Source organism: Ovis aries, chromosome 3 (assembly GCF_016772045.2).
Source record: "Ovis aries strain OAR_USU_Benz2616 breed Rambouillet chromosome 3, ARS-UI_Ramb_v3.0, whole genome shotgun sequence".
Lineage (NCBI taxonomy): Eukaryota > Metazoa > Chordata > Mammalia > Artiodactyla > Bovidae > Ovis > Ovis aries.
The window spans coordinates 49,809,421-49,821,230 of record NC_056056.1 but is presented as its reverse complement, the minus strand read 5'-3'; the positions used below and the strand labels follow the sequence as shown (position 1 = coordinate 49,821,230).

The window sequence follows — 11,810 nt, the reverse complement described above, 5'->3', positions numbered from 1 at the left end:
CCCTTCTAATGGAAAGACAGAAAGAAGAAGGCTTGGCCAGGAACAGTCTCAAACTGTAGCAGAGTTCTAAGGAATTTTTATTCAGGCCAATCAGAGTCCTTAAGCCAAAGACATCAGCCAGTGAGAGTCTCATGTCTTATAGAAGCAGTTCTGCAATGGCTGGGAAAAGTGCAAGGCTATGAGTGCAATGTTGAAATCAGCAAGGCAGCTTCTGGAGGCTTCAGTCAGTTATGCTCCCACACATTTCTATGGCTTTCAGACTCTGTTCAAGCTCCCTTTTTATGCTGTACCAGTGACAAGCTCTCACTTCTCTGCTAACTTTCTGCTCAGCATGGCTGTCAGGTGAATCTAGGAAGTACTACTTCTTTCAAATCTGCTTATTCTCAGTAAAATTGAGGTCCATGGAGGGCTCTCTCTCTGACTTGGGACTGTTTATGCTCCTCATTTCTATAAAACTGATGTTTCCATGACAGTCTATCATGATCTTCTATAGAAGGAAAGTTTGAATAGTGGCTAAAGTTTCTGATTTCAAGTACAGAAGGAAGACCAGGGTCCACATCTTAACTCTGCCATGTACCAGCTGCTACGACCTTGGTCATGTTATTTCATCTCTCTAGTCTTCTGGATTCCTGTATTTAAAATGGCTCAGAAAATGGCTTAGAGTTGTGAGAATTAAAGGAAATAATGAATGTCTTAACACTTTGCACAGAATAAGCATTCAATACGTTTCCTACTAATACCCTTGAATGCTTCTACATTTCTCACGATAAGTAGTTCCAAAGGGATCTGTAGTTCTTTCTTTTCATGTTTATCTTTTATAAGAAGATTACTAACATCATTTATGGGGCTTCCCTGGTGACTCAGATGGTAAAGATCCACCTGCAATGCAGGAGACCTGGGTTCAATTCCTGGGTCAGGAAGATCCCCTGGAGAAGGGAATGGCTACCCATTCCAGTATTCTTGCCTGGAGAATTCCACAGAGAGAGGAGCCTGGCGAGCCCTAGTTCATGGAGTTGCAAATAGTGGGACATGACTGAGCAACTAGCACACAATATCATTTATACGAAGTAATGAGACAAGGGTCTTGGACCTGGGGGTGTCAGACAACAAAATACATCCTCTTAAATAATAGTATCTTTGAAAAGTGAGTCTCTCAGTCATGTATGTTGCGATCCCATGGGCTGTAGCCTGCCAGACTCCTCTGTCCATGGAATTCTCCAGGCTAGAATAGTGGAATGGGTACCCATTTCCCCTTCTCCAGGGAATCTTCCCAACCCAGGGATTGAACCAGGGTCTCCTGTATTACAGGCAGATTCTTTACCAGCTGAGCTACAGGGAAGCCCCTTATAGTTATTATAGCCACTACAGTTCTTGTTATGTGAACACTGTTATTTTCTTATTAGTTTCTTTTTTTTTTCCAGATCACACTATGCCTGCACCCTCTTTGCCCTCCATCCCACTGGTTTCATGATCAGTGAGCGACATTGGTGGAGGCTTGGAGTAAGAATACTTACATTCTTGAACTCATCTTATCTGTGAATGCTTAAGTTCTTTAGGACAGAATAGTCAAATGCCACATAGCTATTTCTAATTTCCATACTCAGTCTGGGGGCATTTTCTCAAGAATTTTTCAAGATGTAGGGCAATATCGCCCTTCTTGGTTGCAGGTTGTGCAATGTGTTTCCACAGCTTTAGTTTGCTAAGACATCTAGCACTGGGCATGTCTAACATGAATAATATCCTAGGTGATCAATTCTTTGGTGAAAGAGTTTATGTAGATCGTTATTTCTCAAGTAGGTGCTATTGACATTTTGGGCAGTACAATTAACTTTGTGTGATTGCAGAATGTTGCAACATAAATAATATCCTGACTCCTGCTCACTGAACTCAAGTGATACCCTCTTGACTCAACTCCCCAAGTTACTATCTTCATACATTTCCAAATGTATGGAAATGAGTGGTGGGTTCTTTCTCCTACTTACTGCAAATAAATAGGTGAATTAATCTTGGAGTTAGGGGAAGGTCTTGAGAGGGGTCAGCATTTTAATACAATATTTTGGCCACCTCATGTGAAGAGTTGACTCATTGGAAAAGACCCTGATGCTAGGAGGGATTGGTGGCAGGAGGAGAAGGGGACAACAGAGGATGAGATGGCTGGATGGCATCACCGTCTCAATGGACATGAGTTTGGGTGAACTCCGGAAGTTGGTGAGGACAGGGAGGCCTGGCGTACTGCAATTCATGGGGTCGCAAAGAGTTGGACACGACTGAGTGACTGACCTGAACTGAACATCATCGATGGAAGCATAGCTAGATATTTATTGGTATAACAGATACATTTTTGAAAGAGGTTATATGATGGAAGAGTTTGAAAAAAATCAGTATTGCCAAATATTAAGGGTCTGATTTATTGATAAGACTAAACAATGTCTCCCTGCCAAGGAGGCATTTCCCCTTCCCCATCTAGGGAAGGGGAAAATTCTAGGGCAGGTCTGTTAGCAAAAGTATGGTTTTATATGACTTTTGTGGTATATGAAGTATGTTTCAAGTCTATTAAAATTCCAATAATCACATTTCTTCTCTCCAAGGATATGAATGTTTCAACTGATTACTGTGGTTTTGGAATCTAGGCTGTTCATTTTGAAGGACCAATGTTTTTCAGGAAAATTTTAAATTTCCTTAATTTCAAGTGTTCTATAGTACAAGTTTGAAGTTTAGTTATGAGATTCATTCATTTCAAATTTTTTGTTGTTTACTGTATTTGAGCATCTCTGTTGGGGAATTGTTCTTAGAGAAAGAAAAGGAAAAGAAATCCTTTATTAAAATGGAAAAACATCCATGTTTATCAGCTGTATTTACTTGGAGACTGAGTATGGAAAGTTTTAATGTTGGAGAACTTTCTACCAAGTTTTTATGAGCAAGTGAAGCAAGGATATGAAATTGAGTTGTAACCTTAACTATAAAGTTGACTGTTGCAAACACTATTATACTGGGATTCTGTTATATCATTGGTTTTATTTCCACATTCTATGCTGCATATTAAAACTTGCCTTTTCTCATTGTCCTTATCTCTTAATGGTAAATAGTTTCAGAATATCTTAGCAGTTAATAGCAAAAGTTTATAGAAAATCTTCCTCCCCTAGAATGATGTGGCAAAATTAGTTTCATTATTATTAAATTTGTTCATTTAAAAAATGTTGGAATATTTGATGATGGTGGTATGAAGTAGGTATCAGCTTCAAATCTTCCCTTCTTCATTCCTTGGCAGAATTCTGATTGTATAAGCTTCTTATTTTTGGAATGTTTCACTTCCTGGCAAATTTAAATTGTCATTGAATGCTATTCTGTTGATGAAGGCCACCTGGAAATCATGCTCATTTCATGCTTAGTTGAATGGCTGCATTGCTGCTGCTGCTGTTTAGAGAGGAAGGAAGTGGTGCTATGAGACCATTCTTTTAAAACCTGGGCCAAGGATATGACTGTGCTTTTTTTTCATTCTTCTCTTCTTTGATTTTATTCAAATGTACTTGCTTTTGGCTAACTGAATATTTTGGTAATTTTAATTTTAGTGTCAGAATCTTGGTTTAAACTAAATGATATAAATAACATGTAGCCGGAAATCCATTCAAAATATCAACTTATACTGAGAAAGATTATGACATTTTCTCTGTGTTGATTTTTGACTCTCTAGGACAAAGTGGTTCCTAGTTAGTAATGATGTTATTTGAGGAAGGACAATGTTTACTTTAGAGTCGATGAGTTAAAACACCAGTTAGATTTTTTTAAAATGTATTTTATTTAAAATAGTGTAATTTATATATTTATATTAATTAAAAACTGATACCTCTTTAGAATGGCATCATTTTCAGTGTTGTGGGATGATAACAATTTGAATGTACATTTCTAAAAAATCAGTGAGAAATACACTGAAGTTTATCCTTCAATAGTCTAATTATATTTAGACATATGCAACAGGAAAAATGAAAATTTTCTTTTATGAATATTTCATAAAAGAAACAAACCAATGTGATGCTAGATATAAGGCTTGCTGTAACAAAATCTAACTTCAAGCCACACCTTGAGTGATAAATCAGTTCAATTCAGTGGCTCTGTCGTGTCTGATTCTTCGCAACCCCATGAATTGCAGCACACCAGGCCTCCCTATTCATCACCAACTCCCGGAGTTTACTCAAACTCATGTCCATCGAGTCAGTGATGCCATCCAGCCATCTCATCCTCTGTCGTCCCCTTCTCCTACTGCCCCCAATTCCTCCCAGCATCAGGGTCTTTTCCAATGAGTCAACTCTTCGCATGAGGTGGCCAAAGTACTGGTGTTTCAACTTTAGCATCAGTCCTTCCAATGAACACCCAGGACTGATCGCCTTTAGAATGGACTGGTTGGGTCTCATTGCAGTCCAAGGGACTCTCAAGAGTCTTCTCCAACACCACAGTTCAACATCAATTCTTCAGTACTCAGCTGTCTTCAGAGTCCAAATCTCTCATCCACACATGACCACTGGAAAAACCATAGCCTTGACTAGACGGGCCTTTGTTGGCAAAGTAATGTCTCCGCTTTTTAACATGCTCTCTAGGTTGGTCATAACTTTCCTTCCAAGCAGTAAGCGTCTCTTAATTTCTTGGCTGCAGTCACCATCTGCAGTGATTTTGGAGCCCAAAAAAATAAAGTCTGATACTGTTGCCACTGTTTCCCCATCTATTTCCCATGAAGTCATGGGACCAGATGCCATGATCTTCGTTTTCTGAATGTTGAGCTTTAAGCCAACTTTTTCACTCTCCTCTTTCACTTTCATCAAGAGGCTTTTAGTTCCTCTTCACTCTCTGCCATAAGGGTGGTGTCATCTGTATATATGAGGTTATTGATATTTCTCCCAGCAATCTTGATTCCAGCTTGTGCTTCTTTCAGCCCAGCGTTTCTCATGATGTACTCTGCATAGAAATTAAATAAGCAGGGTGACAATATACAGTCTTGACATATTCTTTTTAAATGAAAGTTAGTAATTTGTCATCAAGTGCAAAATTTTAACCAATGTAGTGTAAGTAGGAAAGAAACAAAGTTTGAACTCTTGGTTCAGGACTAAAATGAATCTTAATTTTAATACTTATTATCAAACTGAGAAATTAGTAAACTTTTGATCTGACAAGAATGAAAAGCTTATTAAATAATCCACTTGAAATTTCATTCCAAAGTTTTGGAATATTATTACATCAGCCATGGATTAAGAACGTGGTACCTCCAGGAAGCAATTCAATGTTCCTTTGTGTTGGTGAGAAATAAAGATTCACAGACAGCACTGATAAGTACTTGCATTTTATTTCCAAGTTAAAATTTTGTTTTTTCCCTATATTTACCTAAAATAATTTTGAAATTAATGTTTGCCTTCTTGTTTTGTGGCTCAAGCTAGTGATATAGCCACTAAGCTTTCTTTTTCTTCCCCAAATGCTACTCAATAATGCAGAATAATGATAATTAATACTTATCAAGTATCTAAGATAGACCAGGGAATATTTTAAGTATTTAATGGGAATTAAATCACTAAGTATCCTTGTTATACCTATGAGGTATATATTAATATCTTCCCTGCAATGATAAAATGTTTTATCATGTACAAATGAGAAAACTGGGGTAAATGAGTAACTTTCCTGAGATCGTGAAGGAGTAAATGGCAGAATTTGAGTTTAAATTTAAACCAGTAGTCTTAACTGCCATTCCATAGTGTCTCTCCAGGAAAGAAAAACCCATAATCAAGCTGAAAATTAAATGGAGAACCACCAGTAGACAGGACACTTAGATACAATGAAAAATGTGAATACAAGTTTAATGTCAGTGGGAAACAAATAAAAAAAACAGTGTCTCAGAGGACACTAGAGGCAGAACAGATACCAAATATTGCGAACACCAGTGGCAGCGATGGAGCAGTGTCTCAAAATGTGCCTAGCTTTACAATGAAAGATTATTGAAAGTTTTAAACTCAGATGTGGTAGCAAAGCCCTATCCTATTTTGTTCAATCATTTTCACAGAAAGAGTGACTAATGGAATGATTAATATTTAATCCCAAGCTAAAACTAGACACAGATATTTTTAAGAAGTGTAATGATATATAGATGAATGGGAAGGACTTCAGGTTTGGGCATGAACACAATAGAATAAACCTCTTTTTTTTTTTTTTTCTTTTTTTTGCCCAGTCTATTTAATTCTTCCCGTTGCTGATATGTAAATAAACTACATGTGACATACCCAATCAGCATACATAGAAACTTTCATGTGATATTCAATTAGGGAACATATCCATTTAATATATCCAAGCAGTAAACCATATAACATCTCAATGGGTGTAGAAAGAACTCTATCATACAACAAGCCCAAGCAGTACAGAAAGCCCTATTGCATGACATACTCAACTAAGGTACATTTATTCTTGTTCAGTTGCTCAGTCGTGTCCAACTCTTTGTGATCTCGTAGACTATAGCACACTAGGCTTCCCTCCTTCACTGTCTCCCAGAATTTGCTCAAACTCATGTCCATTGAGTCAGTGATGCCATCCAACCATCTTATCCTCTGTTGTCCCCTTCTCCTGCCCTCAATCTTTCCCAGAATCAGGGTTTTTCCCCAGTGAGTCAGCTCTTTGCACCAGGTGGCCAAAATATTGGAGCTTCAGCTTCAGCATCAATCTTTTCAATGGATACTCAGAGTTGATTTCCTTTAGCATTAACTGGTTTGATCTCCATGCTGTCCAAAGGACTCTCAAGAATCTTCTCTAGTACCACAGTTAGCAAGCATCAGTTCTTCAGTGATCAGACTTCTTTATGGTTCAATTCTCTCATCCATACTATGACTACTATACCTTGACTATACGGACCTTTGTTAGCAAAGTGATATTTCTGCTTTTTTAAAAATTAATTAATTAATTTTAATTGGAGGATAATTAATTTATAATATTGTCATGATTTTTCCCATACATTGACATGAATAAGCCACAGGTGCACATGTGTTCTTCCATTTGACCCCCCTCCCATCTCCCTTCCCATCTCATCCTCCTGAGTTGTCCCAGAGTACTGATTTTAGTGCTCAAACTTACACTGGTCATTTGTTTTACATATGGTAATATACATGTTTCAATTCTATTGTCTCAAATCATTCCACCCTCGCCTTCTTCCACAGAGTCCAAAAGTCTGTTCTTTACATCTGTGTCACTTTTGCTGCCTTGCATGTGGGATCATTGTTACCTTCTTTTTAAATTCCATATATATGCTTTAATATACAGTATTTATGTTTCTCTTTCTGACTTACTTCACTTTGTATAATAGGCTCCAGTTTCACCCACCTCATTAGAACTGACTGAAATGTATTCCTTTCTGTAGATGAGTAATGTCACTGCAGATGGTGACTGCAGCCATGAAATTAAAAGATGTTTGCTCCTTGGAAGAAAAGCTATGACCAACCTAGACAGCATATTAAAAAGCAGAGACATTACTTTCCTGACAAAGGTCTATCTAATCAAAGCTATGGTTTTCCAGTGGTCATGTATGGATGTGAGAGTTGGACTATAAAGAAAGCTGAGCACTGAAGAATTGATGCTTTTGAACTGTGGTGTTGAAGACTCTTGAGAATCCCTTGGACAGCAAGGAGAGCTAACCAGTCCTTCCTAAAGGAAATAGGTACTAAAATATTCATTGGAAGGACTGATGCTGAAGCTGAAACTCCAATACTTTGGCCACCTGATGCAAAGAACTGACTCATTTGAAAAGACCCTGATGGTGGGAAAGATTGAAGGTGGTATGAGAAGGGGATGACAGAGGATGAGATAGTTGGATGGCATCACCAACTCAATGGACATGAATTTGAGTGAACTCCAGGAGTTGGTGATGGACAGGGAGGCCTGACGTGCTGCAGTCCATGGGGTCACAAAGAGTTGGACATGACTGAGCGACTGAACTGAACTGAATTGAATATTCCATTGTGTGTATATACACAACTTCCTTATCCATTCTTCTGCCTCTGGACATCTAGGTTGCTTCCATGTCCTAGCTATTGTAAAGAGCATTGCAATGAAAATTGGGGTACATGTGCCTCTTTCAACCTGGTTTCCTCAATTTGTATGCCAGGCAGTGGGATTGCTGGGCCATATGGCAGTTCTATTGCCAGTTTTTAAAGAAATCTCTGTACTGTTCTCCTTAGTGGCTGAACCAGTTTGCATTCCCACCAACAGTGTAAGAGGTTTCCCTTTTCTCAACACCCTCTTCCAGCATTTATTTGTTTGTACACATTTTGATGTTGGCCATCCTGACTGGTATGAGATGGTAGCTCATTGTGCTTTTGATTCGCATTTCTCTAATAATGAATCATGTGGAGCATCTTTTAATGTGTTTATTAGCCATCTGTAAGTATCAGACTTTATTTTGGGGGGCTCCAAAATCACTACAGATGTTGATTGCAGCCATGAAATTAAAAGACAGTTGCTCATGGGAGGAAAGTTATGACCAACCTAGATAGCATATTCAAAAGCAGAGACATTACCTTGCCAACAAAGTCCGTCTAATCAAGGCTATGGTTTTTCCAGTAGTCATGTATGGATGTGAGAGCTGAACTGTGAAGAAAGCTGAGCGCCAAAGAATTGATGCTTTTGAACTGTTGCGTTGGAGAAGACTCTTGAGAGTCCCTTGGACTGCAAGGAGATTCAGCCAGTCCATTCAAAATGAGATCAGTCCTGGGTGTTCTTTGGAAGGACTGATGCTAAAGCTGAAACTCCAGTACTTTGGCAACCTCATCCAAAGAGTTGACTCATTGGAAAAGACTCTGATGCTGGGAGGGATTAGAGGCAGGAGGAGAAGGGGACAACAGAGGATGAGATGGCTGGATGGCATCACCGACTCAATGGATGTGAGTTTGAGTGAACTCTGGGAGATGGTGATGGACAAGGAGACCTGGAGTGCTGCAATTCATGGGGTTACAAAGAGTCAGACACGACTAAGCGATTGAACTGAACTGAACTGATGTCTTCTTCGGATAAATGTCTGTTTAGTTCTTTTGCCCACTTTTTGATTGGGTTGTTCATTTTTCTGGTATGGAGCTACGTGAGCTACTTGTATATTTTGGAGATTAATTCTTTGTCAGTTGTTTCATTGGCTATTATTTTCTCCTATTCTAAAGGCTGCCTTTTCACCTTGCTTACAGTTTCCTTAATTGTGCAAAAGCTTTTATGTTTAAAAATATGATGGACTTCATGAATTTGCATATCATCCTTGCACAATGGGCATGCTAAACTTCTTGGTATCATTCCAATTTTTTAGTATATGTGCTGCTGAAGCAAGCATGATATCTCTGCTTTTTAATATGTTGTCTAGGTTTGTCATAGCTTTTCTTCTAAGGAGCAAGCATCTTTTAATTTCATGGCTGCAGTCCCCATCCACAGTGATTTTGGAGAAAGTTTCTTTTAATTTCATGGCTGTAGTATCTGTTCACAATGATTTTGGAGCCCAGGAAAATAAAAAGTCTATCCTGTTTATATTGTTTCACCATCTATTTGCTATGAAATGATGGGACTTGATGGCATGATCTTAGTTTTTAAATACTGAGTTTTAAACCAGCTTTTTCACTGTAGTTTTTCATCTTCATCAAGAAGCTCTTTGGCTCCTCTTTGCTTTCTGCCATAAGGGTGGTGTCATCTGCATATCTGAGGTTATTGATATTTTTCCTGGCAATCTTGATTCCAGCTTGTGCTTCATCTAGTCCAGCATTTCTCATGATATACTCTGCATATAAGCTAAATAAGCAGGGTGACACTATACAGCCTTGACGTATTCTTTTCCCAAATTTGAACCAATCTATTGTTCCATGTCTGGTTCTAACTGTTGCTTCTTGACCTGCATACAGGTTTCTTAGGAGGCAGATAAGCTGGTATGGTTTTCCATCTCTTTAAGGATTTTTCACAGTTTGTTGTGATCCACATAGTCAAAGGCTATAGCATAGTCAATGAAGCAGAAGTAGATGTTTTTCTGGAGTTTCCTTCTTTTTCTATGAGCCCACTGATGTGATCACTGGCCCCTCTGTTTTTTCTAATCTTACTTGTACATATGGAACTTCTCAGTTCACATATTGTTGAAATCTAACTTTAAGAATTTTGAGCATTACCTTGCTAGAATGTGGAATGGATGTAATTGTGTAGTAGTTTGAACATTCTTTGGTATTGCCCTTCTTTGGGATTGGAATGAGAACTGACCTTTTCCAGTCCTGTGGCCACTGCTGAGTTCTCCCAATTTGCTGGCATGTTGAGTTCAGCACTTGAACAGCAACAACTTATAAGATTTGACACAGCTCAATGGGAATTCCATCACCTCCACTAACTTTGTTCATAGTAATGCTTCCTAAGTAAGACCCTCTTGACTTCACTTTCCAGAATGTCTGGCTCTAGATGAGTGACAACACCATTGTGGTTATCTGGGTCATTTACCTTTTTTGGTGTAGTTCTGTATATTCTTGCCACCTCTTCTTAATATCTTCTGCTTTTGTTAGGTCCTCACCTTCTTGATTTTTTTCTTGGGGATGGTTTTGTTCACTACCTCCTCTACAATGTTATGGACCTCTGTCCACAGTTCTTCAGGTACTCTGTCCATCAGATCTAATCCTTTGAATCTGTTTGTCACTTGTACTGTATAATCATAAGGGATTTTATTTAGGTCATACCTGAATGGCCCAGTGGTTTTTCTTAAGTTCTTCTATGTAAGCCTGAATTTCACAGTAGGGAGTTCATGATCTGAGTGGTGGTCAGCACCCAGTCTTGCTTTTGCTGTCTATATATAGCTTCTCCATCTTCAGCTGCAAAGAATACAATCTATCTGATTTCAGTACTGACTATCTGAAGATGTCCATGTGCAGAGTCATCTCTTGTGTTGTTGGAAGGGGGTATTTGCTATGACCAGTGTGTTCTCTTGGTAAAACTCTGTTAGCCTTTGCCTTGCTTCATTGTGCACTGTAAGACCAAACTTGCCTGTTACTCAGGTATCTCTTGACTTTCTACTTTTGCTTTTTAGTCCCCTGGACTAAAGGACTAAAGGTCTAAAGGACTTTTTTTGTGTGTCTGTGTGTGTTAGTTCTAGAAGGTCTTATAGGTCTTCATAGAACCATTCCACTTCAGCTTCTTTGGCATTAATTGCTGGGGCATAGATTTGGATTACTATGATGTTGAATGATTTGCCTTGGCAATGAACCAAGGTCATTCTGTCATTTTTGAGATTGCACCCAAGTACTGCATTTCAGACTCTTTGGTTGACTATGAGGGCTATTCCATTTCTTGTAAGGGATTGTTACCCACAGTAGGATATATAGTGGTCATCCAAATTTAATTTGCCCATTGCTGCCCATTTTATTTCAAGAATTCCTAAAATGTCAATGTTTAATCTTGCTCTCTCCTGTTTGACCACTTCCATGTTATTACCTTGATTCATGGTCCTAATATTCACGGTTCCTGTACAATATTGTTCTTTACAGCATTGGATTTTACTTTCACCACCAGACACATCCACAACTGGTGTTTCTGCTTTGGCTCAGCCTCTTTATTCTTTCTGGAGCTGTTTTTTTCAGATCCTCCCTAATACTGTATTGGATACCTATAGACCTGTGGATTCATCTTTCAGTGTCATGGTGGAACAGAGACATTACTTTGCCAACAAAGGTCTGTCTAGTCAAGGCTATGGTTTTTCCAGTAGTCATGTATGGATGTGAGAGTTGGACTGTGAAGAAAGCTGATCACTGAAGAATTGATGCTTTTGAACTGTGGTGTTGGAGAAGACT

General features: G+C 38.6%; 1 non-coding gene across 1 annotated transcript; it reads right to left on the bottom strand.

Moving 5' to 3' along the window:
- Positions 1 to 9,225: 9,225 nt before the first annotated feature.
- Positions 9,226 to 9,334, bottom strand: LOC114114188 (U6 spliceosomal RNA). Its single transcript, XR_003589025.1, has one exon. It is a non-coding gene; the product is annotated as a U6 spliceosomal RNA (small nuclear RNA).
- Positions 9,335 to 11,810: the final 2,476 nt, after the last annotated feature.